Source organism: Lissotriton helveticus, chromosome 5_1 (assembly GCF_964261635.1).
Source record: "Lissotriton helveticus chromosome 5_1, aLisHel1.1, whole genome shotgun sequence".
Classification (NCBI taxonomy): Eukaryota; Metazoa; Chordata; class Amphibia; order Caudata; family Salamandridae; genus Lissotriton; species Lissotriton helveticus.
In genome coordinates, this window is record NC_136065.1 from 220,895,593 (window position 1) to 220,923,362 (window position 27,770).

The window sequence follows — 27,770 nt, forward strand, 5'->3', positions numbered from 1 at the left end:
TAAAATATTAGTCCAGCCAGAATATATGCAGAATAAAAATAAATTCATCAAGTACAGCAATATAGCTTGAAGGCTGAAATGTGGCAGTAGGTTAAAACGTAATAGACAGAAGACAGTAACAGCTATAACACATTTAAAGCAGATTGTCGCAATAAGGTGTTCCATATAGAAACCTCCCTTTTCTAGTCTAAACATAGGATAAGGGCAGAGTTTATGAACTGGGGTGACCATAGAAGCTGTCAGCTTACAAAAGAACTTTTGTAGACGATAAGGAAAATAAGAGACGGGGTCAGCATGAAGCTTCACCCTCAGGGAAAAGCCCAGTTCTGCAATCCAGGGAAAGTCTGTCTAACTTAAACACCAATTAAATGTAGCAGTAGTTTCAAAAACATCCATATCTCCTTCTCACCACTAAGAATCAAGTTACTGAACATGAGGGTAGTCAACATACTCCCTAAGTTCCCATCTCATCGAAACTGGGACTGTAGCTGCCAACCTTGAGCTCCCCATCACCCTGGCATGCGATAAACTGAAGGTCTCCTTTGACCATTATTTTCTCTGAGATCGTTGCCAACTTCCTCCCTACAGGCCTCTCTATCTGTTGTCTAATACAAAGATTAAGTCTTTCCCTAGCTAATGAGAAACATAACACACCGGCCATGAATAAAACGAGGGTTTCCATAGCCTGTAATGCCAGGAGGACACGTACTCAGTACTGACTTCCTTTTTTACAATGTGATGCATTTTGAGACTTGAAATATGCATTTACCTTCCATACCTTGCTGTAGTGCAGAGTTCTTCAAACTTTTTTTACTCTGAGCCCCCCTTAGCAAAATGTTTTGTGATCGGCCCCTCTCCAAAACTTTATGGCAAGGATTGGGGGACATGGCTGCATGCGGGGAGCGCGCTTATGAGATGATTTCAGGAATACTTTTTCTATAGCTTATGAACTGCACTAAGTTTGAGACTTATTATACAGCAAATGCATCAAACAAAAACAGATATTAACCCAAACAAACTGCTCCCCATAATTTAGCTGTTGAGAGCCCCTCACACTCTTTGACCCCATTGGAACTACACCTGCTGCACTAATGATAACTGCAGTCCTGAGTAGCAGGCTATCTCCCCTGCATCCTTTACCTCTCCCCCTCCCCCATGACGGATCATCACCTCGTTCCTAATGCATGAACGGAAAATAAGCTCTGATGCCCCTTTTTTAAAAGTAGACCGTAATAACTTTGATGCAGTGGGCCCCTCAAATCCCTCGGCCCCAGTCCTTCTGCATCCGCTTCCTTAATGATAACCAGCAGTTGCCACTTGCACGCTTGGCAGCAGTACCAGCTACACTAATGAATGTACCTTTTACTTATATTGTCCCCTTCTTTGGGGTATCTCTGAAGAAGCGGTCCCCATACAGTACTCCCTATTCTGGGCCTTCTCTTTGACAATATCTATGAATCTCGCTCCTTTCCTCTGTCTCCTAGACCATTACTGTGAGGACCCAGGGATCGAGAGGATTAGGGATCTGGATCTGAATGCAACTCTGCTGGCCTACTACCTACCACCCAATGGATTCAGCTTTCACAATGCCCTTAAATGGTTAATACTGATTATGAGATGCCTCTGCCTGAAATCGTACGGTGTGGTGGTAGTGCAGAAAGTAAAAAAGAAACCAGCCTTCCTACCAGCCGTTAATTGATTGCGTCACTTACAGCTAGGGCCACTGGAATTATGAATTTCTGCAGCAGCAGCATTTTCCACATAATTATCAGTTGACTACATTTCCTACACAATCTGCAGATTTCAACAAAAAAAACTTGATTCTAGTTCAAACGGAACAAAGTTACTTAAAGCGTGACAACGGAGCAGTGGAAGGCCTTTTGCAAATATTGACTGGTACTCTTGTAGATGCTTACTGCTGTATTTTGGTGTTAAACTGGTACTAATGAGGTGAAATATTTTCCCTGACAGCGTTACCTTGAGTTAATATGACAAAATGATGAAGTTATGCTAACCAAAAAATGTGGCGCATTGTGCCACATATTTCACCTTTTTTTGCTGCAGAATTTAGTCAAATCTGCTGCTTAATGTGGTTCTCTTCTACTGAATAATTACAGTGGCTCTGCTTAAAGATTCATGGTGGCAAAGATTTATTAGCCAGGCCTTGAGGAGTCTTCTGAAGGACAGTAGGTCTTGGGTCTGCCGTAGGTTGGTGGGGAGGGTGTTCCAGGTCTTGACGGCGAGGTGGGAGAAGGATCTGCCACCGTAGGTCGTTCTTCGGATGCGGGGGATTGTGGCGAGGGCGGCAGAGCGGAGCTGGCGGGTGGGGGCGTAGAAGGAGAGTCGTCTGTTGAGGTAGGCTGGTCCGGTGTTATGGAGAGCTTTGTGTGCGTGGATGAGGCGCTTGAAGGTTATCCTCTTGTTGACGGGGAGCCAGTGCAGGTCTCATAGGTGGGGTGTGATGTGGCTACAGCAGGGGATGTCAAGGATCAGACGTGCTGAGGCGTTCTGGATGCGTTGTAGCCGTCTGAGGAGCTTGGCCGGGTTCTAGCATAGAGGGCGTTTCCCTAGTCCAGTCTGCTGGTGATGAGGGCCTGTGTGACCGCTCTTCTTGTTTCGGTGGGGATCCACTTGAAGATCCTGCGGAGCATTGGGAGACGGTTGAAGCAGGATGAGGAGACGGCGTTGACCTGCTTGGTCATGGAGAGGGTGGAGTCGAGGATAACCCCTAGGTTGTGTGCGTGGCTAGTGGGTGTCAGGGCTGTTCTCAGTGTTGTCGGCCACCAGTAGTCGCCCCAGGCTGACTGGGTGGAGCTGAGGATGAGGATCTCTGTCTTGTCCGAGTTCAGTTTCAGACGGCTGTTCTTCATCCATTCGGCGACAGCCTTCTTTCCTTCGTGGAGGTTGGTTTTGGCGGTGTGAGGGTCATTGGTGAGAGAGAATATCAGCTGGGTGTCGTCTGTGTAGGAGATAATGTTGAGGTCGTGCTGTCGGGCAACGTGGGCGAGGGGTGCCATGTTGATGTTGAACAGTGTCGGCTGAGGAATGAGCTCTGGGGTACGCCGCAGATTATCTCGGTGGCCTTGGATTGGAAGGGTGGGAGGCGGACACTCTGAGTTCTGCCGGAGAGAAAGGATGTGGTCCAATCCAGGGCCTTCTCTTGGATTCCGGCGTCGTGAAGACCGTGTCGAAGGTGGCTGACAGGTCTAGGAGGATGAGGGCCTCTGTTTCTCCGTTGTCCAGCAAGGTCCTGATGGTGGCGGCTATGAGGGCGGATTCGGTGCTGTGGTTGCTGCGAAACCCGGACTGGGATGGGTCCAGGATGTTGTTCTCTTCGAGGTAGCGGGTCAGTTGTTTGTTGGCGATTTTCTCTGTAACTTTCGCTGGAAACGGGAGCAGGGTGATGGGTTGGAAGTTCTTGAGGTCCTTGGCGTTCGCCTTGGGTTTCTTGAGTAAGGCGTTGATCTCTCCATGCTTCCAGCTTTCCGGGAAGGTTGCTGTCTCAAAGGAGATGATGATTACTTTCCGGAGATGAGGTGCGATGGTTGTGCTGGCTCTGTTGAAGATGTGGTGAGGGCATGGGTCTAACGGTGATCCGGAGTGGATGGTGTTCATGATCTCGCAGGTGTCCTTGTCTTTTGTGCTGGTCCAGGAGAGCAGGCGGTTGGTGCGGGTGGTGTCCATGGGGACGGTGGTTGTCGGGGCGGTCATGGGGTTGAAGCTGTTGTGGATGTCGGCGATCTTGCAATGGAATAAGGTGGCCAGTGAGTCGCAAAGGTCTTGCAAAGGTGGGATATCATTGGTGTTGGAGCTGGGGTTGGAGAGTTCCTTCTTGATGATGAAGAGCTCTTTGCTGTTGTGTGTGTTATCTAGGCGGTCCTTGAATGAGGCCCTCTTGGCGGCTCTGATGACTTGATGGTATCTGCGGGTGGTGTTCTTGTGGGCTGTGTAGCTGTCCAGTGATCGTTCGCGGAGCCAGTTTTTCTCCTATTTCCGGCATGTTCTTTTGGAGGCCTGGGGGTCTTCGGTGAACCAGGTGGCTTTCTTGCTGGTGTGGTTGTTGGAGGGTGTCTTTAGCGGGACGAGGGTGTTGGTGCAGTCGTCGATCCACTGTCTGAGGTTGCGGGCGGAGGTGTCTGGGTTGGTGGGGTCGATGGGTGGGCTCTGGGTTAGCTGGTCTTCGGTGATTTTGCCCCAGCAGCGGCAGGGCATCTGTTGGGTGCGTTGATGCGTGGTGGGCTTCCTGAAGGTGAAATGTAGTGATGGTCGATCCAGTGGAGTTCGGTGGTGTGGTTGAAGGAGACGTGGGGGCTTGCAGAGAAGATGGGGTCAAGCGTGTGGCCGGCAGAGTGGGTGGGTGTTGTGACGAGCTGTCGCAGTCCGAGGTTGGCAAGGTTGTCAATCAGGGTAGTGGAGTTGTTGTCGTTGTTCTCGAGGTGGAAGTTCAGGTCTCCGAGGAGGATGTCGTCCGTGGAGGTGAGGGCGTGTGTGTTGATGAAGTTGACGATGGCGTCGCTGAACTGTGGTCTCTGTCCGGGGGGTCTGTAGATGAGGGTTCCTCTGAGGTTGGATTTGGAAGTGCAGGTGTTCAGCGGTGCTGAGGGTGTGGTCGGAGTTGGTCGAGACTCTGGGGTTGTTCTTGTGGATGATGGCGATTCCTCCTCCTATTCCGTTGGTGCGGTCTCTGCAGGTGATCTTGTAGCCTTCCGGGATGGCTATGGCGATGTCGGGGGCTGAGGCGGGGTTCAGCCAGGTCTCCGTTAGGAAGGCGACCTCTGGGGACGTTGAGTCGAGGAGGTCCCAGAGTTCGACGGCGTGTTTGCGGGCAGATCGGGTGTTGAGGAGGATACATCTGAGGTGGTTGGGTTCTTTGGTTGGCGGTTTGGTTGGCTGGATGCTGGTGTAGCTGCAGTCCCGGCAGGTGATGTGCCCCTGGGTGTGCTTCGGGGTGGCCTGGTGGCAGGTGTGTTCTCGTCCAGGGTTGAGTGCGTGCAGGGAGTTGGTGTTGTAGTGGATTCGGGCGTCTGTGGGGACCAGGGGCTCTGGCGCTGGGCGCGGTCTGGGCGCAGACGGGCTTGCCATTGGCGCCCCAGCGGCGCGGCCGCATAGCAGCCGCCGTAAGTAGGGGAGGTGGGAGGGAGGAGCAGCTGGGTGGAGGGAAAAGGGCGAATGGGGGCGGGGCCGCAGGGGACGCAGCAGCGGGAAAGCGGGACCTGCGAGGGGGCAGGGGGTGAGCGGGCGTGGGGGAAGGCAAGCACAGGCGGGGTACAGGACACCAAAAATACAGAAAGTAGAGTAATTAAGAGTGTTTAAACAATATTAATGGGCACAAGATATAGGTACAAAAGATACAAAAACAGAGTGACAGAGCAGACCAGGGCCTACCAGGCGGGCCTCAAACTCAGCAGCAGCTCGGTAGAATCACGGGCGCAGACAGGTGGAGCTACGCGGCGTGGGGAGTGACCTGCCTGGGGGCAGGGTCAAGGGTCGCCCTATGTCATGTAAGTGTTATCAAAAAGTATATTTTGTAAGAACTTATCTCACACACTGCATCATTTTGCAATAGCCTAGCTTAGAGCATGTAAATACCGGGTTCTGTTTTAAAATAACAACTTACATATTCACAGTGCTTTCCTCAACAGGCTGGGACCTCATAGCACTATAAACAGGGCCAATGGAATTATGCAGCAGGAGAAGGTCAAATTAAGCAGCATGGTTGACTAAATTCTGCAGCAAGCAAAGGCGAAATATGCTGCATATTTTGTGAAAGCATTATTGCATTAGTGTGCAATTTGTACACTTGTTAACACTGTCCTTGCCTTTATTGCCCCTCATAAGTACCACATTAACACCCACATATAGCAATAAGCAACAGAACAGTGACCAATCAACTTTTAGAAAGGGCCTTCCACTGTGAGGTAACGTATTTGCTGCATTTTTAGTAACGTTTGAACGGTTTGAACAAGAAACAAGTTTTTTTTTTAATCTGCAAATTATGCAGCAAATGATGGATTATATGGCAAATGTGGGACATCCATAACTACGCGCTATGAGTGCAGGATGAGCGTGAAAGGACGGGGTGAGAATGAGGATTGAGTTGTCTGACTGCAGGGTAATTCCCAGACACTTGAAGTAAATCAGCATGTTATTGACAGTGGCGTAGGGCATCAGATATAATTAAACTATTGCTATTATGGCCGTAGAGTGATGTCCTAACTGCGTGGGTGATAGATTTCATGACATAGAATGTTCAGGTAACGGTTACACGCTGTGGAGTAAAGACCTGTAATACCAAGCGCCACGTGGTAATTTGCATATACCCTTGCTGGGAGGACATTAAAATTTGCGACGAGGGTGGAATTACGTAAACCCCTCGATTTGAAGAACCAGGAGTGCTCTCCTGGAGAGTTTGCCATGATCCTGCAGACTGCTCGTGCATGCCACGTGTGCCTCAGTCAAAGTGAAAATCGATGGTTGGCATATGTGGAGTCAAAGCGCCAATTCAGCAAGTGCAAGGTCTGTGAAGAAAGTGAATTTTATTTGTCTTCGCCTAGAAATCTGCTGGTGAAGTCAAGACAAGAGATGCTTTGCCACAGCCTTGTAGTGTAGCTCCTATCTTCCCAATAGGCTCTGCGCATTGGAATAGTACCTACAGCAGTAAAGGCCTAGGCCAGACGTTAACTAGGTCTACTACTGTCGATGCTAGACTTAATTTTTGGGTTTGCCAGCTAAGCTCAGAGTTCGCTAGAAACTTTCTCGAATGTTCAAGAGAGAATTACCTCCCCTGATTAGACAAGAAGGGATTTAGTTTCTGACAACCATAGAACATGACAACTTTGCTCTCCCCTAATCAAGAGTCAATCTCAAGAGTCGTGTGAGCACAAGGCAATTATTTTACTCAGTCAGTACGTGCATTCTTAGTCTCATCAGAATGTAGAGAAAAGGAAGAGACGGGCGTGTTCAATAAAAGATGTTATTTATTGATCAGTCTCTTTTCTCGTACAAGAGAAATGGATCGATATTATTGCAATACTTATAGTTAAGTAAAGTGCATACATTAGAAGCAATAGTATAAAATAATACTGTAAAAACATTGATATGGTTTCTGAGCCATATGATGTTTAAAATGATTAAAATATATTTACATACACATATACATTTGACTAAACGTACTCAACTGGTGTTTCTAAATACGCCTACCCCGTGTACCTGACCTAAGTCTAATGCGTGGGCGGGAATAGAAAGTTACAGTTTAAGTTAAGTTTGTTTTTGCCAAGTGAATAACTAAAGAATTCTCTAGGAGGGGTTATTCAGTTCTGTACCTGGAAGTTTGGATGAATGAGGAATGGTATCTCTTTCTCTGCTCTCGATATTCCAGGCTGCCTGCGAGGGCTACCCGGAAGCGCCGGTGCTGGGTCTCTCGGCTTGAGATAGCAGCGCGTCTCTCAGCGCGTCAGGAAGGCGGGGCTGCTGCCAGCGGGGTCTGCTTCTGCTCTCGGCTTCGGCAAGTATGGCTGCTCCGTCTTGTCACCACGCGTGTGTTTGCATAGGGCAAGGTCGGCAATATTTATACCTTAAAGGTGCCGGGATTGACGTAAGGATGGACATAGGTACGTCAATAAAGATGTCATACGACTTGCTCGTTAGCACATTCTTTTGCAAAAGTTCTCTGTGAAATCAAAACAATGGCCGCACGGATTGTCCAGGTTGTCATAGGTTTGATTTGTTATGAGAACGTCGTATGCCTTATCAGGGGCTGGAGGAATGTCGCTTGTCTAATTAGATCTCAAGCGTTATGACCTAATCAGATAACACGTTCCTGTGCCGTAGTGTGACTGCGTCAGATAACGGTATCTGCATCATGGGGGCTTTCTTGCCTCATGGGCTGACTGTTAGTTAACTAGCTAGTTAGTTTAACCAGAATAGGGTCAGGAATAGGGGGATCGATTCAGAACCTATAGAAATACACGACACCCACTCCACGCTAACTATGGTCATATCTACTAATCTATACATAGTATAACATAGTACAACATACTAAAGAGTATAGTGTATACCTTACCACCCCAAAATACATAAATGCATTTCGAAATTTTCAAATATACTGAAATTGCAGTCATATATATTGTATGCACTTAAGCTATGAATTAAATGCAAAAGTAAACACGCATTTTATGCATTATTGCTTGTTGGTATATGAGAAATACACATGAAATGGCTCTTAATATGGCTATACAGAAAGAAAAGTCGAAACCATTTCATCACATAATATATTTTGTGAACATACCAGCGGGCAGCTAAAGTCTATAAAGTATCTAAAAATAGAAATCTTAGTTCTCTAGGAATAGTTTCTTACTTTAAGCAGAAGATCAGTGTCCCGGGGAAAAAATATATAGAAAAATATTTTAAGGGCTTGCTGAAAAAAGTTGCTGTCCGTGAACTGGATTGTAATTGTTCATGTGACTTTATTTTTAAAGTTGAAGGCCGAATTCAGGGAACGCCGTGTGCGAGTTTACTCAAAAGTCTCTATTTCTGTTCTGGAGAGAACATCATATCATTCAGGCTTTCGAAAAAACTGTCAACAGCTTCATGGGAAAGTTCCTCTAAGTCGGAAATAGGGGTAACCATGCATTCGTGCGCATGATTGTCTCCATTGACATTCTGATTCGCATTGCTGACAGAAGGTCGTACTTGTTCGATGTTGCTTTCATCTTGAACTTCACTACCCTTCAATCGTAGTGGTGAAGATTCCAGGAATGCCGTCATCAGAATTGGCAGCCTTTGAGGGCAGCACAGTGCGTGAACCTTGGTAGGAACCAACAGTGTATCTGCATCCACTGGCGCATCCGATTGTAGCGTCAGACAGGTGTCTAACACGCATTCCTCTCCGCATAGCAGACACCTTAGTACAGGTAAAACACACCTTTGCCACATTGGTCGAAATGATAGAAACCAAGTCATGTTTAGGTCTCTAAGCCGGGAGAGTCCCAGGATTTTTGATATCCGGTCCCGGTATCCAATGGCTAGGATCGTATCTTCCATTGTCGCGAGAGTTTGATCTGTGACATGGGTTGCCATAACGAAAAATAAGGACTAGGAATAGGATTCCTGCAATTAGTCCCAGGATCAGGGGAAGTCCGCCAAAAATCGAATGGACGAAATCTGGAAAAATACCCAGTATGGCTTTGAATGGTGTTAATGCCATAGAAAATACTGTCTTTGAGACCCCAGTGGTATCAGAAATATTTAAGATTTCGCTCAGGATTTCCGCGAAATGTACGGGGGAATTAGTTGATAATAATGTATGTATCTCTGCAGTCGTCCTTGCGACTTGTAGATCATACGTTTCTTTTGATGACGTGAGCCTTGTAGGCGTCTGAAGAAGCACTGTTTTCATTCTGCTCAAAGTATCTATTCGAATAGAAGTAATTTTCAAACTGGGCCATGCCCTCGCCTCCCTGTCTGGAAAGGAGCTGGGGAACAAAGAACGTCCACAGCACTTGACCTTCGCCGTCGTAGTGACGAGATAAGGAGTCCCGGGCATAAGACTACAACATCGGCGGTCTACAATAAGAATGTAACTCCCATTATAGAGTCTTTGAAAGAATGGTTCTATTTCAGTTGCAGGTGCGCCTTGCTGGTGACATGAAAGGTTGTATGAATTCCCTTCACAGGCTCCGTGCAAACTAATACCGTTACACAGAAGCGTGCCGCTTAGTGACATCGCACAATTGTTGCCACTAAGAAACACTTTCTGTCCTTTGTTACTGACACATGCATGTGAATAGGGCAGGTTCCAAGTTGTTTTAAGGTACCCCTTTCCCAATTTCTCGTACATGCCAGCCTGTATATATTTTTGGCAGTATTGAAACCTGAAGGTTGAGATTGGAATATTTATGATTCCGTGGATTATCCATTCACTGACAGGTCGTTCTGACATTGTCATTGGTAATCTTTCAAGTTTTTCAATGCTCAAGATTGTATAATCAGCACCCTTCTGCGCCATACCGATTTGTCTATCAGTAAGGTTAAAGATTTGGAATAGTGACGTTGTGTTGATTAAACGCCAAGGCACATAGCCTGAACGCAGATTTTGTAACGTCCAGCCAAGCTGTACAATGGAACGCAATTGTGACTGACCATGTTGTAATAACAGTAAGTCTTGCGATAATATATCGATTGCTGAAGACACAATGCTGTCCAATGAAAAAATTCTGGAGGACAGAGTCATTAACCCATTGTCCACTACAGAAAGTGATTTTTCCAAATTAATACGATCAATTTCACGTATTCTCTCTGCTGTTTCAATTTGAGTAACCTTCCAGGCCTCATTGTATGCTGCATATACAGAGGCTGCTATGAAACGCTTTTGACGCTGTTTGCGTGGTCCCAGTATGAAATCACGCAAGTCAGCACCATCAGTAAGTAAAGTTAGGTGTTGCTTAATTTCAGGCAGTGTGGAAGTCTGTAGCCATTGAAGGCATAATTTGCCCACACTGTAGGTTGTTATTATCCCTGGGTGATGTCTTTGAGGATATCTAGGGTCTGGCCTGGTCATTTTGAAACCCTGTGTTTTATTCAGGAATCTATCTTGACAGTGATTTGTATCTGTGGGCCAGATTAACCATTGTTTCCAATCAGGATGTGTTCTGTTTTGGTTAAGTATATGGTTTATGTCTATTTCTTCATCTGTATCAGAGTTATTGCTAAACATTGTTGGCTTTGGAATAGACGGGTTATTTAAATCTTTGATTTTGGCTAAGCCAAGACAGGTGGTTTGTTGAACAGTGTCATTTAAAAATATCATTTGTTCTGGGATCATGCAGGCTCTAAACAAAGCTTCTAAACCCTGTACTTGCCATTCTTTTGTACCCCAAACACTTTTCAAATCAACATTTTTGTCCCAATAATCAAATCCAAAAGTATTCATTTTTTCAAAGAATGAATCTGAATATATCAATTTTGTGTTGGTTATCATGGTTTTCATCCCTGTCTTGTTTGACAATTTGTAATAAAATGTTTCAGCATTAGTTATGTTAAAACCTGAAAAATATGAATATTTGTCATAAACGGTTCTAGAGCTCCCTTTTGGAGGTGTAGCACAATGTTCCCATTGATTATAATTTAAAACATTTCTAGGTTGTGCCGATTTATGCAAGAAATGGTTACCATAATGGTTATAGCAATACATACTATCATAATTTGTAGAACCTTGCAAATAATCATGTTTTGTAAATTTAGCAGACATTACTAAGTCAGACATCATATTGTTTATACTTTCAAAGTCCCAATCATCAGCAAATGAGTTTGGTTTTGCAAAGTCACTCAAGGAGATCTTGATTTGGTGTGGATATTTCAGGATCTCGACCGGACCATAAATTTCATAGTCAGTGTTGTCCCAGGCTACCCCACCAGGTATCGGAATTGCTGTGAAGTTGGCTGAAGAAAGTTCTGAAGAAAGTTCTCTTTTCTCGATGTGTGAAGATGTGTGTGGTTTGAGGACCAAGTTGATGTTCTGACTTGCTGTGTCCATTTTAGCATATTTTCCCTCAATGAAGCGTCCCAAAGTAAATACCATGATGAGCCAAAGTATGAGGATAAATGCACCAAAACCCACCCAAAATTCAATCCATGGAGAAACCAGATATGTTTCTTTCAGTTGTTTCAAAAGTTCCTTAGCTTTGTCTTTAAAGGATTTTGATGATGGCTGTGTCTTTGGTTCACTGAAGCCTTCAGAGGAATCATCGAAGTTGATGAAGTAACCAGATGCAGTTCTGTCAATTGTTCCAATTGGTTCAGGATTTTTGTTTTTTGCATTTTCACTGGGTACTTCAGTATAGATTGGTGTGTCTCTGCTAAATGTTTTTATTTGGGTTTTCAGAGGTCTTAGTTCTATTGCATTGTTGCATAGTCCTTGTTGTTCTTCTGTAGGCGTTTCGAATGTGATGAGCCTCTTTGTTAGGACCTCTGTACTGGTAGCAAACCTTGGTGTTCTGCTACTTATTGGGAGTCCACTTGGCCTACTGTTTGTTATCGGCCACATGTTGTGGTTTTACCAGGTCGATGGATACAACTCGGTTCTCCTTTTTTCCAGCAAGTGGCGGTAGTACAACTGATCTTGTCCCGTTGACAGACAAGACAGGAACTGCTTTTCTGTAAGAAGGCCCAAATTCCTTCTTTACCGCGATCTTTTCCCTGACTAGATCCCCGACTTTTGGAATCCAGACAGGTCTTGCTGGGACAGGTGGTGATTCTTCAGTGGTTGTTGGCTGTTGTTTCAATTGTATGTTGCTCAGGTCTTTTCTTGTTTTGTTTAAGTCCTGCAAAATAGCCAAACGGTCTTTGACATCAAAGGTTTTTTCTATTACCACTGAAGTCTGACTATCAAGGTCAGAGATCAACATCCTAGTTCCGAATAATAATTCGTACGGACTGAATCCCTTCAGAGAATTTCTTGGCAAGTTATTTAGACTACGTTGGACACTTATTAGATGTTTGACCCACCCAGCTCCCGAACCTAATGTCCTTTCCATTATAGATTGCTTTCTGCCTTGGTTTTTTTCTTTACACCATCCCATACCCTCAGGAAGGAAGTGAGAAGATTCCCGCTGGGCTGTGCTCATTTGGCCATTCTTTCCCCCCCCCAGGCTGGATTGCCTGAGTGAAAAAAAAAAAAAATGGTCGAACGTAGCATGCTCTTAGCGTATATGCCATTTAGACTCGCAAATCTTGTATAACAGTCCGGACGTCAGCCGAGTGCTGTGGATCTACATTATAAGTGGAACTAGCCTGTGTATGTTAATCGCAAGCCATTCTTTTTGCTGGTAATATTATCTGCCTTGATTCGACGAGGTATTAAACTGCTTCTCTCCCCTCTGCGATCTCTGTTGCAGTTTGGGCAGTTTTTTACAAACATGTTGTAGTGCAGGCTCATGCCTGGCCACCAGTACCGTGATTGTAATTCTTCCAGAGAATCTTTTAATTTAAGGTGTCTGAGACCCTCGCCCATGTGTGCGTCTGCGATTAACAAGTGTCTCCTGTCCATGTTTGGAATCACTCTATCCCCCACTCCAGGGATTCGAGCAAAAGGGACGGAGTTTGCATCGATTATGTATGTATAATTGAGTGGATAGTTGATCGGTAACGCTGAGCAGTCGCCTTTTGATGACGTTTTCACCGCCAGCAATGTTTCACCGTCAATGTATTTTAATGTACGCTTTTTTCGATCTACGGGAGCCGGTTTACTGGCTGCCGCTGCGGCTGTTTCAGCCAATGAATTCCCTACAACGTGAACGCCATCACGCTGATGACTCAGTGAGTGAGTCACGTGAGTCTTTGGTAGTTCTTTTTTCAAAAGAGCTACTTGTTCCCAGAGCAGTCTCTGCTTTATTGGTGCATCTGTGTCATCTTTATAACCGTTCTGAATCCATGTCTGCAAATCGCTGTTATATGATTTGACGCAGTAATATGAATCTGACACTATAAGTGTCGGGAATTCGCGATCCGCATTATCTAGCGCCATTTTCAAAGCTATTATTTCAGTTTGTAGTTCTGAATTAGTTTCTACTGAGTGTGATTTTGTTAATAGAGGTTTTAGTTTACCTCCGCGCCACACTTCTTTTGTAATCTCACATGTGGGATTGTATGCATGTTCTCCCCAAACGGAGGGTTGAGCATGTCCGTCTGTATAGATTGCACAGGCGTAATGTCGTAGAGGCAGAATGTCGATTGGCAGAGGATACGTCTTTTCATATTTTAGATTTTTTAATTCCTCTAGTTCTTAAGACTGTCAACCAGGCAATACTTGATAATTCATATCCTCCGTACTGGATTTTCAGATGGGCAATTCTGGATTTTTTGAAGTTGAATTTGTAACCCTCTGCAGCGAAACCAAGTATTATGGTGTTCACTCTTTTCAAGTGAGTCTCCAAGTCATCATCTGTTAAGTAAATGTCATCGACATAAGATAATGCTTCATCATCATATTGTTGTAGTAATTCTGTTACTCTCGCTGAGAATACCCCCGGGCTGTTCTTGTACCCCTGGGCTAACCGACAGAATTGTTTTTGAGTGCCATTTACTGAGAATGCAGTTAAATATCTGCTCTCTGGTGCTATGTTTTGACAAAAGAATCCATTGGAGATGTCCAAGGTTGTTTTGTATTTTTTGCGCACTATGTTATTCATTAGTGCAGCACTGTGTGAGTTTTGCACTGCAAAGGTTTTGCAACATGTGTTAAGGTGTCGGTAATCCAAAACTAGACGATATGAATTGTCTGGTTTGGAGACCGGAAACAAAGGATTGTTCATTTGTGAGGTGCAAGTTTCAATCACCCCCTGGTATTCTAGCTGATCTAGTATTTCATTTACTTGTTTTTTAGCTTCTTGCTTAATTGGGTACTGCCTTTGTGCAGTTGGTTGTGATTTTAACTGGATTTTGTGAGGAGGAGAATCCTCATCCCATCCTACATGATTTTTATATAAAGCAGGTGCTAAGGCCACTGCCCACTTTCTAGCAAGTGTGTATTTTTTATGAATCGGTATTTGATTCGAGAAGGCAGGCATAATTACTTCTTCGCCATGAGGGCACTCCCTGACAAACTCTGGTGGCCAGTCTTTTTCAGCTAGAAGGATATCATAGCCTTTGGATAGGTTATCCCAAAATAGTCCCCTTATTTTCCTAGTCTTATCTCCCTCTATACGTAATGTTATCTCGTATATCTTGTGGGGCTTGCTAACTCTGGTATCTGCAGTTTCCACTTGAAGATATTCATTCGTGTCCACTGTCTCCAGATGATTCATAAGGACTTTGCGAGCTATGCTCACCTCTGCTGCGCTGTCTAGCATTGTCTGAGCCCACTCTCCGTTTTTCAGTTGTGTCCTCAGTATTCTCGGCATTTTTAACTACCTTGATACTGGCTACCTTCTTTTTTGGAAATTGTGATTTCTTTTTAAGTTGAGCAGGTTCCTTGTCTTTGGACTTGGCGTGCTCTTCTGATCGTCCTCTTCTTTCCGATTTCTGCGAGGAATTCTGAAAAGATTGAGAGAGACGTGTATCAATGTCTTGATATCTATCAGGTTTTTTAATATTATCCCTATTTCTAAGGTTATATCTATTCCCAGAGGGTTCACTCTGGGGTGATCTTTGTCTCGGGTTTGGAGATTTCTCTCTTCGCCTAGGAGACCTTCCTCTGGACTGGAATTTCTTTTCTTTAGGATTGGATTGTTTGTTTCCATCCCAGTTCTTTTTTGGTGAATTATTATTATTGTTAAAAAACATTTTTTCTGGACTTGTAGTCAGTTGCGGTTTTACTGGTATTCCACCTAGACTATCTCTGCCTAGTTCTTCATAGGATTTTTCTATGATTCTGGCAATTTCAGCTGGTTGGTCTGCTATATCTGTCTCTTTTAACCTCTGGCGGATCGCCACGTTTGCTGCTTCACCTTTTATGTTGGCTAGTAATATAGCCGAGACCTGCTTGAAGTCTTTTAGTAATTTCATACCAAGAGTTAAAGCAGGTTCTGGACCGTATTCATCTTGAATTTGTTTTAGCACATCTGGTATCACCGAAATGGATGGGACACCGTGCGTTTTTGTGTAGATGGAAGCAAAGACTGTACCCCAAGTGTCACAGTCCTCAATGTGTGGTGCGATTCCCATTGGGAGACATATAGTCAGAATCCTGTGTTTTTCTAATGGGGTGGTGTCAGGAAACATCGCCTCTATTTGGGTGATTTTCTGTGCCAACCAGAATGGTATTTGTTCCCGTTTAGCTGGAACTTTACCTAGGCAGGATTGGATGTTCTGTGGTGTAATTTTATTTGTGTTCCCCTGGTGAGGGGTCAGCTGTGGTAGTTTAATCGCTGGCTGAATTGTTGAAGTCCGCATTACATACTGAACTAATTGTCTGTGAATTTTTAGTAGTTGTTTTAGCTGTATTAACAGCTCTGCTGCAGGCATTCTTTCGATGTCTGGATGTGGTGTGTATCCGGCTAGGACCGGCCACGTTGCTCCTGGTCTACCTAAAGGACCGAGCCTTGTAATGTGATTGTTATGTTTTAGGGCGCCATCAAATAAGAGCAAATGCTCTTGGAATTTGAGTGGTACTTCCACCTCCTCGAAAGGAGTGTACATTTCAGGAGGTTCCTCTACTTTGTAATAGTGGAAGTACTTTGTTACAGCATTCGCTGCTGGAAAATGTATCCATGTATAGTATACCTCTGTCTGCCGATATTCGTGTGCCTCAATTACGAATATGACTGTGCCACCTCTAGGTGTCAGTCCATTTTCTATAAGTTTTAAGGTTATAGATCTCCTTTTGGCGACCTGGATGAGTATTATATCCGGGTCTGCTGTTTGCATGGTAGCATCAGCATCTGCTATTTCAGTGGCTAATCTAATTGCCTCTCTTTCATCATCACTCTCTGCCATTTTACAGACAGGATGGTATTATGTTTGTTTGCAGATTAGGTTTCTTTATGGAAACAGAGATTAGATGCACAATATTCTGGAACTGTTTTATCCTTCAACATTGACTAGACCAAGAACCATACATAGGAGTTCCCTCCTGCGAGGTTTTGGAGGATATAATAACCTTTCACCCACTCCAGACGTCTTTGGAGTATTTGGGAAAAGGGGTCTGAGTGAGAAAGCACGACTGAGTTACTCTAAATGTCTTACGTTAGTTTTATCGCCCTTTCCAAACGCGTTGGGCGCCATGTAGTGTAGCTCCTATCTTCCCAATAGGCTCTGCGCATTGGAATAGTACCTACAGCAGTAAAGGCCTAGGCCAGACGTTAACTAGGTCTACTACTGTCGATGCTAGACTTAATTTTTGGGTTTGCCAGCTAAGCTCAGAGTTCGCTAGAAACTTTCTCGAATGTTCAAGAGAGAATTACCTCCCCTGATTAGACAAGAAGGGATTTAGTTTCTGACAACCATAGAACATGACAACTTTGCTCTCCCCTAATCAAGAGTCAATCTCAAGAGTCGTGTGAGCACAAGGCAATTATTTTACTCAGTCAGTACGTGCATTCTTAGTCTCATCAGAATGTAGAGAAAAGGAAGAGACGGGCGTGTTCAATAAAAGATGTTATTTATTGATCAGTCTCTTTTCTCGTACAAGAGAAATGGATCGATATTATTGCAATACTTATAGTTAAGTAAAGTGCATACATTAGAAGCAATAGTATAAAATAATACTGTAAAAACATTGATATGGTTTCTGAGCCATATGATGTTTAAAATGATTAAAATATATTTACATACACATATACATTTGACTAAACGTACTCAACTGGTGTTTCTAAATACGCCTACCCCGTGTACCTGACCTAAGTCTAATGCGTGGGCGGGAATAGAAAGTTACAGTTTAAGTTAAGTTTGTTTTTGCCAAGTGAATAACTAAAGAATTCTCTAGGAGGGGTTATTCAGTTCTGTACCTGGAAGTTTGGATGAATGAGGAATGGTATCTCTTTCTCTGCTCTCGATATTCCAGGCTGCCTGCGAGGGCTACCCGGAAGCGCCGGTGCTGGGTCTCCCGGCTTGAGATAGCAGAGCGTCTCTCAGCGCGTCAGGAAGGCGGGGCTGCTGCCAGCGGGGTCTGCTTCTGCTCTCGGCTTCGGCAAGTATGGCTGCTCCGTCTTGTCACCACGCGTGTGTTTGCATAGGGCAAGGTCGGCAATATTTATACCTTAAAGGTGCCGGGATTGACGTAAGGATGGACATAGGTACGTCAATAAAGATGTCATACGACTTGCTCGTTAGCACATTCTTTTGCAAAAGTTCTCTGTGAAATCAAAACAATGGCCGCACGGATTGTCCAGGTTGTCATAGGTTTGATTTGTTATGAGAACGTCGTATGCCTTATCAGGGGCTGGAGGAATGTCGCTTGTCTAATTAGATCTCAAGCGTTATGACCTAATCAGATAACACGTTCCTGTGCCGTAGTGTGACTGCGTCAGATAACGGTATCTGCATCATGGGGGCTTTCTTGCCTCATGGGCTGACTGTTAGTTAACTAGCTAGTTAGTTTAACCAGAATAGGGTCAGGAATAGGGGGATCGATTCAGAACCTATAGAAATACACGACAGCCTGACACAGAGCTGTCATTCATACAGTATAACAAAGCTACAAGCAGCGACAACCAGGTACACTGAAACCCTAATGGTCGAGATAGCCAAGTGCAAGAAAGCGCTGTAGGCGAAAACCTTGCCGACACAAAGAAAAGCAGTAGAAACTAGATACCATGCAAAGAGGTGAGAAGGGGGAAGAACCCGTGCAAAAAAACATGCGGCCACTCACTGCCAAAGAAGGAGACAGCGCAACAAGGCCAGAGAGTGTGCACAACGACCAACTTTTCAGCACACGGCTGGTGCTTCAGAAGGTACCAATAGAAGCGGGCAGCAGATGCTGCTGGAGCGAGCTATGCTGCTGACAGCAGAAACTTCCACAGGTAATGATGCTGCTGCATTCCTGTAATCTTCGTCTTGGGCTAGTAGATGCACTGCTGCCAATTTTTTAAAGAGGTTGGCAGTCAAGTAGAGACCCTGTGGTTGACATCCTGCGATAATGAAGATAGCTTCTAATGTTTAGTGGACTATGGGATGTTATTTTAAGATATGGGGTGATGAAGGCATGTTGAAATGAAGTGCAAACAGTAATTAGGGACACAATACGGAGAGACAGGAGTGTTGGCGATGCTGGTATCAAGTACTAGCAGACATCCATCTATGATAGTTATGTTGATGAAGTTTTCCAGTTTGGTAGATGATTGTTTCTTCTCAGACTTTTTAATGTCCTCTATCGACAATGATATGAAGGGAAAGAGCCAGGCACGAATATCAGAAGACTGGTCGCCGATTTCTGAGGAAACCTGCTGTTTATTAGTCTCGGGCAGTGAAAATCTTATAATAATAATAATTTTTCAGCATTTTGGCTTTTGAGGGTTCCATTTTGTTTCAATATACCGTAAGCTTGAATGTCCTTCATGCAGTTGAACATCTTTCTAAATGTTGGCATGTTACTATTTCTTAAGACCAGTACTCTTTTTAAATAGGAAAGTTAGTTTTGTTGAAGAATAAGGTGGTTTACTTGTATGCAATTAACTCTAAATATTTGCTGGTGTTCCTCCATTTTGTTTCTAGTGCACAATCCTTGGCTTTAAGGAGTTTCACTTTTGGGGTGAATTAAGGTGAGTCCCCTTTCTTTTGTTTACGACTGTCTATTGATCCTAGATCCAAGCCTATGTGAAATGTGGACTATATGATACAACTAGAGAGGCATGGTCAGGAAAGTTTATGGTGCCTTTAAAGGCAATAACTAAAGGAGACACTTTGAATGGTGCCTTGTTCGCTTGAGAGTTGTCTGTCACAAGTTGTGTGATAGGATTTTGTGCCCAGAGATTTCAGATAAATACTTCAAACAATGTAGAAATAGTAATTAATATAATGGTGTGCTGTAATACATCCATGTCAAATGTGGATGTCATTTAAGAAGCTTGTGATGTCTTTTTATTGCTCACAGCAAACACAAGGTCTTTATTGCTGGGAATGGCAGTTAAAATGCGTGTTGCAATCAATCAATTAAGGTTCTTTTTGGTGATTTAGACTGAGTGACTTACAGCTTAGTGAAGATATTATTGTCAAATTTCAAGCACTTGTCAGCAGTTCCTGTGAGTTACAGCTACTGATTGTGGCAGGATAGTCAAATAAGGCAGTATATTGTGAGCACCTTCCTGGCCATGTGCCAAGTACGGTGTGTGCCAGCACCACTCATCTGTCATAGTGTTTCGGATGCCAGGGATACCCTCAAACGAGGGTTGTTCATATGCCAAGGCAGCACATTTTCCAGAACACAAGTGTGGCTGCTCCTGTACTACCTCTGCTCCTGCACTAAGGCTATTCATTGTGTCAAAGTTTCTAAACATGCATGGGTGTGATACCTGCCAGGTGATGCCACATAAAAGGGTTGCTGAAAGTAAAAGGGTGCCCATGGGCCAATTTTGTTTACATGCCATTTGTTTACTATTTCCACTACTATGCACGTATCAAGCAACTTGTGTTGCAGTGGAGCAGTACATCATATCTGCTAATGCTCCAGTGTGATTTGTCTGCCAAGGCTGCTAATGTACCACCGTTGTACAGGTGCTTGGTTGTTCACTGCTGCAGGGCTGCCTTTGCATCTAAATCAGTTCTACTAGTGTCCTTGTGTGGCTGCTGATTCTGCAGGTGCTTGGTTTTTCAGTGTGTCAATGTGTTGCACTGTTTGTCAGAGCTCCTTATTTGATTGGGCTGCCCATGGGCAGTGGCCCACAGGTACCAGAGATACGATACGCATGCCTTTTCAGTGTTCCAAGGCTTCCCACATGACAGGTACTCTCACTTACCAGGGTACTGATACGTCGGTGTTCTGCCAGATGCCTATGCCAGAGGTTCCTGCTGTGTTGCAGGTCAGTTTAGTAGCTCTGTATGCCAGTGATGCTCCTGTACTGGGGAGCAAGTGTTAGGGCTGCTAATTTAAACTGGCCAGCTTGATAAAGCATGATAGTTTCTCTAGTTAATGGGTTGCTCATGTCTCTGGGCAACCGCTGTGTCAGGGGTACTCGTTTGACATTGATACCCAAGATCCCTGTAAAGCGCTCTGATACCCTAACTGGTCTTGTTTGCGAACCATAAAACACTTATATCAAATAAAATAAGAGCCAGGGATGCTTATAGGTCAGGGCTTCCCATGTAACTGGGCTGCTCAGTATCTCAAGAGTTCCTGAATTATTCACATGACTAAATAGCAGCTCATTATGATCACTAATGCTCACCTTCTTGTAACATCACATTGCAGGAGAAATAGACCAACAAACGTAAATGGTACAAAATATATTATATCTTTGTATAAGTCCTCTGTCAAAGTGCATGTAAGAGGAGGGCTAAATAGCAAAGGGGAAGAAAAAGTAGTCCAATGAATTATCAGGCCCTTTTACGGACCAAATTAGTAGATCTGAACTTTTTTAAGAATAGTGGGCGAAGGGCCCGTTTCACCAAGAAGTTGATAAAGAGAAATCCAAACCAAACAGAAGTGAAGCCCCGCAGCATACATCCTGCATGGCAACGTTATGAATCTTTGAAGTACCACAATATTTGTCTGAGCATGTACAATAAAAATAATCCATGTATATCAATACACCGAACATAGGACAAGTAGATTTCAGAGGCACAATGGTAAGCCTTGTAGTATGTGAGGAGAATGGAAGTGCTACTTGAGGCAGGAACAACATAGAATTTTCCAAAACAAATACTGAACAAGCAAAGCAAAAATGAAGAAAAATAGTTGAAAGGAAAATGTAATACCAGGTGCTTAAAATAAGGCAAATCAAAGGTCTAAGGAAGTGTGGTTCCAAGCAAGAGACTGAGCAGAGAGTAGGACATCCACAGTTTATATTAATAGTTGTTACTTCCCTCTGAGGATGAAACTGCCTTTGTCTGGAGCACTTAAATGGCCACACTCTTTGGTATTGATGCATAATATACTGACATGATGTAGGGGCAAACATCTGGGGTTGCACTATTTACCTGCCCTACATTGCACATTTTGCTTTCATATTATTTCCTAAAATACTCTTTAGTATTTACTTGATCTCCTGCCACAACAACTACCCATATGCTGTTATAAAGATATTTTCTTTCAGTGTAGAGACCCGTTTTCATTTCAGTTTGAAGACATAAACATTATTTAGGCTTTGGTGACTGAAAAAGGCCGGAGATGGCTTGTTAAAACAACTTCACAGCACAACAGATGCATCAACTGCTGGATTAGATAACATAGCTCTCGATGTGAACAGAACACAAGCAGCCAATAATCACCTGATGTTGCTGGAGCAGAGGAAGCACATTCTGTATGTTGATATAATCTAATGAAGAAGAGATCTCTTATGGGCCTTACTTTGGCAAGGGCAAGTGTTGACACTGCTGGTGGATTAGTAGCTGGTGATTTTGATGGCCTATTAAATTCTGCATGGTTCAGGATGGGCAACCGCAGTGAGTGCAATAGGTTCATAAAACCTATTTGAAACAGTTGCCTTACCTTGTAGATTGCCTAATGCTAAAGTTCACAGTAAGCCAGTGCAGTGATTGAGAGAGTACAATTGCTGAAATTGCAGCAGCAGGTTCTTTTGTAGAATCTGGAACTTAGTGTAAAGTTGGAGACACAGTAGCCTCTATAGTTCCTGGAATGGGACTCCGAATACCAGCATCAATGTATTGTTCATGTGGTAGATCCTCCCGAGTAAGGAGAGACTGACAGGTTCTACTCTGAAGGCACTTTGGTATCAAAAGGGGGTCTGTTGAACACAATCAGGCACATGATACGATGGACACCTTGTTGTTCTTTGAATCAGGCAGTGAAAGCAGGATTACAGTCCATGTACCTTTTACCCCAAAAATTAGAACGTGGGATTCTTAAGATGTCTCAAACATTTGTTTATCTAACTTAGCCACAGAGTCCTGATCTTAGAATTAAAATCCCAGGCATTGAGGAACCAGAATTCGATCTGGGCTTAGTAAAACATGCAGTTATTGCTAGTAATTAGCGTGGTGTAGCTATTAAGCAGATATAGAGATCCGAATACTAATAGCCTGCCTACATAACCACTTAGGGATTCATGTACACTTCATTGCACGTTCTTTCTAGTTATACGCAAACACAACTTGACCCGACCAGCGCCATTTTTGGCCTAGTCCGCTTCCAGCACTAACGAAACCTTTCCATTTACATAGCCAAAGTCCGTTCCCCTGTGAAATAGTACAACTGTAGCAACCTGCTGCTTCTGCACGTTAGGCCTGTCAAGGTTGTAGGTGGGGGTAGATTGGGCAAGCACATTCCAGGGGAGCGCTGTGCGGACTCTCTCGGAGTTAGCAGGAGGGAGTCACCCTCTCGACCTTGCTATAATGAGCTGAACTATACTGAGGAGGTTTTTGTGTTCCATAAATGGTCCTTCTTTTGCACCAACCTGTACCAACCTGTATTTTTCCATCTTAGGTAACGGTTTCGAAATGCAACAGTATGTGATCTGCTGATAATGTGCCTGCAGTCTTCTTGGCGGACCTCGTGGGTTAAGTCGCAAGGAGCTCCTCTGGCAGAGTTTGTGTGTTATAATAAACGATTGGACCTTCTACACTGCCAACTGACTGATTATTGGTAACTGGTATAGGGGCTATTTGTAAGTATGGCTCTATTTGGGTTGTAATATAATTTTCGGTACTTCAGTTGGCGACTCTGCCGGGACTCTGCGTTGGGGTCGTCCCTCTGCAATCAGATAAGAAGGGACATCGAAAACGGTGATCTTGATCGGGGGGAGGATCGACCGAAGAATTGGGGTCCGCTCCGCTCTCCTGATCGAGAGAGCCCCAGCTGCCAGTGACCCCACGCCGGAGTCCTTTGGGTGTAACCCAAGAACGGACCACGTTGGTCCACAGGAATTGGCAGTGGAGAACGCTCAATCGAACCTGAGTGCACCAGGTGAGTGATTCGTCTTGTTTGATGTTGGATATCCTTTGGATTGGAATTTGGAATTTGGTGACTTTTTGGTCACGGAGAACTCGGAAAGGGGGTCTGACGGGGCAGTATTGAGGCTGCACGGGCAGACACTCCTGTTTTGGATTGTGGAAATAACTAGAGATTAAGACCAGACGCCTTGGTGTAACTTGTGGAAAAGTTCACACCCGGCCGGACTGCTCTCGGAAACGCCGGCGGCTGAGATTGGGTAGCACTCGGACAGATCTGGAGCGGCGCTTGAAAAAGCAGGCTTAGCCGGAATAGTTCGGGAGGTGAACCATGAATGCTGTCGGATGGTCCGTAGGTCGGTCTGTGGTTTAGAGGAACCTGTGTGGCTATCTCTAGGCAGTCTAAGGACAAGACTGTTTGATTTCTTTTGGGTCTTCTTGAGATTTGGAAAGAGTTCTCCATAGGTGGGAGTCGACGGGCTCCACCTCTTGTTTGAAAACCACGTTTGTTGTGTTGTTTTATGTCAATGTGAAACTGTAGTCACTTTATTAGTGCAAGATTGTAAGAGTGGATTTGAGTGCAGAACATGACCATGTGTATGAGAGTGTTGTGAATAATACTTTTTCTTTTCAGCTACCAGTCTAGAAAAAGAGCAATGCCGTGTTTCAGTAAGCTATGCTTTGGCTGTGTTGGCCGAGGAGGTACAAGGCTGGATGAAAGCCAACCAGCCCCTCCGGAGGGAACTCCTAGCCATGATATGTATTGTAAGCATGGTATTGGACCCCTTTTATTTAATACATTGTGGAATAAATATACTAAAGACAATGTAGAACTCCAGTGGCAAATACGGGATCTTTTGATGAGAAAAAGATCCAGTATCTGCAGGAACGTCTGTTTGCTAAACGAAGCAGGCAACCCATGTTTGATACTCTTAACAAATGGCAGAAAGAGGCGAAACGGAGACGCATACGGTCCGAGAAATTAATGAAGATACAGCAAGGGCAGACTGTAACTCAGAGAGCCATTGCTCATGACAAAAATAAGACCAAGCAGAACATCGAGTATGCAGACAGACAGTTTAGGTTACAAGTAGATAAAAGTTATGTGACTCGAAGCGAAGATGAAATAGAGGACTTGTTGAATGTATGGCCCCCACCCCCGTATGCACCTCAGCGTGTATATCCCGCTCTGCCTCTCCAACCGGTCACAGCTCCTCTGTCCTCCGCCCCGGAGGCAGACGTGTCTCTCGTTTCCCTAGGAACTAATCGTGCGACACCTACCTCATCGGGAGACACGGCTACCCTTCTCCCTGACGTACGGCAGCCCCCGCCAACTTCTTGAATGGTCCTAGCCCCAAGTCCCATTTGGACCTCTCAATCAGCTAGTACGACCCCCGGAGATAGGGAGCGCACACCGTTGGAGGAGCATGATGGTATGAAAGCTAGACGGTTATTCACAAGAGTCTCCTTGGAATATGGTGAGAAAGAAGCTGTAGCGGATCAGGCGGCTAAATGGATGTGGAACAATATATACACGGTAGCTGATTTGTGGAGTACCATGAAGGATCTCGAACCAGTTATGCAGCAACATGCGCTATATCAAGTGTCTTGCTATCTTATCGAGGCCTGGGAACTATGCTTCCAGGATGGGATGGCACCCCAAATACTGTATAACATCCGAGACTGGACCCATAAGTTTAACATTGACCCAGTGGAGGTGTATAGGAACGTAGACACATAAGTAAAAAATGTTTATAAAAAGTCCCAATTGGACTTCTCAGCATCCCATGAGAGAAGTACACCCTATTTTTCTTCCCGAGGTCCCTGAAGCGTGTGATAATACTGACCAAGTTATAAGAGCTCGAGTAGAAGCCCGTTTTCTGGAGCAATGGGTGTACACTCCGTGGAAAAGAAGTGAGGTTCTTGCCCTGAAATCACAATTGCCTTATCCCCGCAAGAACCCCACTGCATACTACAAAGAGCTGACTGAGGCTGCAGCCTTGGCTGGAATGACGCTAGCAGATATAGAATTATTTTTCGGATTGTTGGTACCGGTCGACATATGGCGACAGGTGCATGACACTGATCATGCTGCAGAACTAAGGGGAACCTGGAACGAATTGAAAGACTGGGACCGAGACCGCAAACCCGGAGATAAGCCTAGAAACGAAATAATCACTTTGCCAGCAAAAATAATAGCTTACATGCATACGCTGATTCCCCCCGTAAAGTTGACTGGGATAAATTGACAGCCTGTAGACAGAAGAAAGACTAGAGTGTTTCCGACTTCTTCATGGTTCGAGGAAGTTTTCATTGATTTTAGCGGACAGGATCTGGCGACGGAAGGTGGGGTACGGTTGTTTGTGAATAAATTCGTAACCAATTTGGCACCCGAAATTTCTGCACGGTTACAGGCTGCCGAGAGTACCTGGACTACCTCTACCCCCTCCGTGATACTAAGCATGGCCCAATACTATGAGCATAGGGAAAATGAAAGCAAGGATAAAGTGGAGAAGAAGGCCAAGCATCTTAAGACTCGAGTATTGTTACAGCAAGTCGTTCGAGGACAAGGGGGGGAGAGAGAGGAGTCCGAGGGTCCGTATCCAGAGGGGAGGGGACAGGCCGAGGCGCAGGCAGAGGCGCGAGCCAGCCGTTAGGGTTAAATCAGTGTGCTTATTGTAAACAGGAAGGACATTGGAAAGCTCAGTGTCCGTTACTACTTGCCCAGAACTGAGCGGTTCGGGGACGAGGCCGTGGACGGGGCTGCCCAGACCGGAGTGATATGCATAGGGAAGAGGCAGCTCAAGGCAAGTCTGAACGGAACCATTTTGACAACCCCCAGAGTAGACAATACTATAATGAGGATTACGCATTTTGTGAGCAGGATGGGTACGACCACCCATAGGACAGCCAGGGACAGAGTAGGGGCCAGGTGTCGATCCCAGTCAATCAGCAAGGACCCTATGTGAAGGGGGAATTGATGGGGACTTCTGAGAATTTTCTAATTGACACAGGAGCAATGAACAGTTCAGTTGCTCGATCATTGGTTCCAGGGGCGGCTCTGTCCGGGCAAAATAACGTATCTGTGGGATTTTCAGGAGTCCCAGTGGTAAGCCCCATCTCTAAACCTCTCCCCTTCATGATCAGTCCTGCCCCTATTGATACACCTTTCCTGTTGACTTCGCATTGTGGTGAGAATTTATTGGGTTTGGATATGTTGAAAAAGCTGAATGCAAAAATCTATTGCTCCCCAGACGGTGTTTATTTAACTATACAACCCTACGCTGACAGTATAAAACAATGTTTTGCTAAAAATGAACCTCTCCCGCCTGAGTTCGATACCATCCCTGCCACACTATGGGCCACAGGGGATGCGGATGTCAGTAAGTTAGACATCCCACCCGTCCATTTTACGTTGAAAAAAGGCGTGAAATTGCCCCGTATACCCCAGTATAAGATTTCGCCGACTGGTGAGCGAGCCTTGCTCTCGATCATTCAGGACTTAATTGATAAAGGGGTGGTTGAGGAAACAGCTGCAAATGTTTGTAACAGCCCAATTCTCCCGATTTTGAAGAAATCATCCGAGTCGGGACCCCAGGGGAATGGCGAAGCATATCGTTTTGTGATCGATTTGCGGGAAGACAATAAGATCGTAGTACCACAGTATCCCGTGGTGACTGACATCACCACTATACTTACCATGATCCCACCAACTGCCCAATATTTCTCAGTCATTGATCTGAAGAATGCCTTCTTTAGCATCCCTATCCATCCTGACAGCAGGCAGATCTTCGGATTCTCGTTATCTGGCCGAAGCTTCAGATTCTGTCGTGCACCTCAAGGCTATACTGAAAGTCCAAGCATCTATAGTCAGGCCCTTAAGGCTCTGTTAGACGATCTAGTCTTGCCTGAAGGTAACGTGCTCTTGCAGTACGTGGATGACTTGTTGATAGCGTCCGACACTGAGGAAGGCTGTAAGGATGCCACGGTTAAATTGTTGCACCATTTAGCGGCAAAAGGTAATAAGGTGTCCTTGTCCAAGTTCCAATACTGTCGACAGGAGGTGACCTACCTAGGTCATCTACTGTCGAAGGAGGGAAGGCTTTTGACTCCTGAACGTATTACTACTATCTCTAACATGTCTGTCTCTTGCACCCAGCGTGAAGTTCGTGCTTTTCTTGGCATCACCGCTTACTGTCGCCAATGGATACCTAATTTTTCTCTTCTTGCTAAACCTTTGTTGCATTTAACCACTAAAGATGTGCATAAACCTC

At 44.7% G+C, this 27,770-nt stretch overlaps 2 protein-coding genes across 4 annotated transcripts in view; one reads left to right on the top strand and one right to left on the bottom strand.

Annotated features, from left to right (window-relative positions):
- DPP7 (dipeptidyl peptidase 7) overlaps positions 1 to 27,770 on the top strand; it is a 1,731,842-nt gene that overhangs the window by 1,032,170 nt on the left and 671,902 nt on the right. The gene's annotated exons all lie outside the window — the stretch shown is intronic.
- LOC144754352 (kelch-like protein 9) overlaps positions 1 to 27,770 on the bottom strand; it is a 395,059-nt gene that overhangs the window by 192,377 nt on the left and 174,912 nt on the right. The gene's annotated exons all lie outside the window — the stretch shown is intronic.